At 34.5% G+C, this 2077-nt stretch overlaps 1 protein-coding gene across 3 annotated transcripts in view; it reads left to right on the forward strand.

Moving 5' to 3' along the window:
• KCNC2 (potassium voltage-gated channel subfamily C member 2) overlaps positions 1-2077 on the forward strand; it is a 227903-nt gene that overhangs the window by 213124 nt on the left and 12702 nt on the right. The gene's annotated exons all lie outside the window — the stretch shown is intronic.

Consider the following 2077-nt stretch of genomic DNA (forward strand, 5'->3'; position numbering starts at 1 on the left):
CACTTCACTTGACTTCCAATTCCTTGCTTCTGAATAATCCATTTGTTTACACAGTAAAGAGCAATCTCTCGCGGCTCATGCATCCTGCTCTCTCTGAATGCACTAACTAGATAAGGGAACTGCTGGCTTCTCTGGAAGCCTCAAACATTGACTGCCATGGGGCTACTCACTCAAACTACTTGAGCTTGAAGTTGATAGATATGTAATATTAAGAAGTTTGTGACCTCAATCTGAGCAAATTATTTTCCACGTGTTTGTATTTCACATCTGAGGGTTGGTAGCTAAAGATTCTGATACTGGAGCAAAATGTGTCTCTGCTTCTGTTGGCTACTTTGCATTCTATGACTTTGGAGAATTGGTATCTTTTTTTTTTTAACCTGGTATTCTATAAGTATAAAATGGAGGTGGTAGTCAGATTATAGACCCATAATGGTTACATACCAATTGGCAGTCTGGCAGTTGGACACCACAAACTGATCCACGGTCTGTTTCCATAAAGATTACAACCCGAGGAAACACTATGGAGAATTCTGTGTTCATGGGTAAGACGGCTGTGAGTTGCAATCAATCCCAAAGCGCACAACAACAACAGTAGTGTTGGAAGGAGCCCTGGTGGCCCAGGGTCTAGCTACTAACCAATAGGTTGTTGGTTTTAACCTATACGGGGTTTCCATGGGCACATAACGATTAAAACTTAAACAAACCTGTTGTCTTCAAGTTGATTCTACTCCTAGGGGTCGGATTAGAAACTCACAGGATTTCCCAGCTCAAACCTTTATTGGTGAAGTCTGCCATATCTTCTCCTCATGGAGCAGCTGCTAAATTCAAATCGCCTCTACATTGACAGCTAAGTGCTCAACTGCCATATTCCTAAGGCTTCTATGTAGTGATTACAGCCTATGAAGCCCTATCCTACAGTCCTAATTTTTCACGAGATCTCTGTGAATCAAAATGGAATAGCTAGCACATAATAACAACAACAATATTGCTATGAATATTAGCTTGAATTGATTATATATAAAATTCTTTCAAAAGTGTGTAGCACTAGTGAGAATTATGTATGTGGGGGTTCCGATTATTCTGTATGACTAGTTACGTGTGTATTCATATATTATTCACTGAACACATAGAAAAATAAATTTAAAAAATAAAACTTTCTAATACATTTCTCTAATTTTAAAAATTCTATTTTATTAAATACCAATGAACTAGTTATCTTTCTCGTACTAACTCCATCAATTGAAAACATTTCTATTGTCTTTTATTACTTTTCCATATATTTTCTTTTTTATCCCTTACCATTTAAAATACAAAAACAAAAACAAATCATGTTTGTATTTTTCTTCCAGATAGTAACCATGGGAACTTACTGACAACTTGGAATTATATTTCACCAGAGAAAGAAAAGTGTCTTTCAAATGATTCCTTGATTCCATCTTTCCTTCCAGTCTTGTGCTTATTCTCCTATTCTTTTGTTTTAAGTTTGCTTCTGTTCTTTTGACAGATCTTCATTTAAGTTGATATAATTTAGATTTCATTATATCTCTCAAAGGTTTTTTTTCTTTGCATATTATCACCTCATTGTGCCTGAAATAATTTAAAAATATAATTTTTACTATTTATAACTATAACTTTCATAGTTTAGAATATATTTTGATGGCTTCAAAATGACCATCACTCAGAAACGATTCTTATATCTATAGCTGTAAAAAACCTAGTAGCTGGAGACCTATAGGGTCATAAGTAACACCTAGAGCTGTTGTCTAATCTTCCCTTCTTTTTTATAGACTGTCTCCTTCAACATTCTCCCAAGGTTGTTTTATTTACTCTTCACAGGTGTCTTTTATTGAGCAAAGGACTACAGAAATTATTTTCTAACACAACAAACTTTGGAATCTATGTAAACTGTTAGGAAATCTTATTTTTGATGTATTACATTTACAACTCTAATTAAAGTTCTCCACAGAAATCTTTTATCTGAGTAACATTCCAAGTGAAATCTCCAAATGTGTTTGTCCCGCTTTTTTATCTACAGAGTCAGATTCTCAGATTCTGATCAATGTATATTATGGTCTAT

Source organism: Echinops telfairi, unplaced genomic scaffold (assembly GCF_000313985.2).
Source record: "Echinops telfairi isolate 266 unplaced genomic scaffold, ASM31398v2 ScPeMD7_2;HRSCAF=8, whole genome shotgun sequence".
Classification (NCBI taxonomy): Eukaryota; Metazoa; Chordata; class Mammalia; order Afrosoricida; family Tenrecidae; genus Echinops; species Echinops telfairi.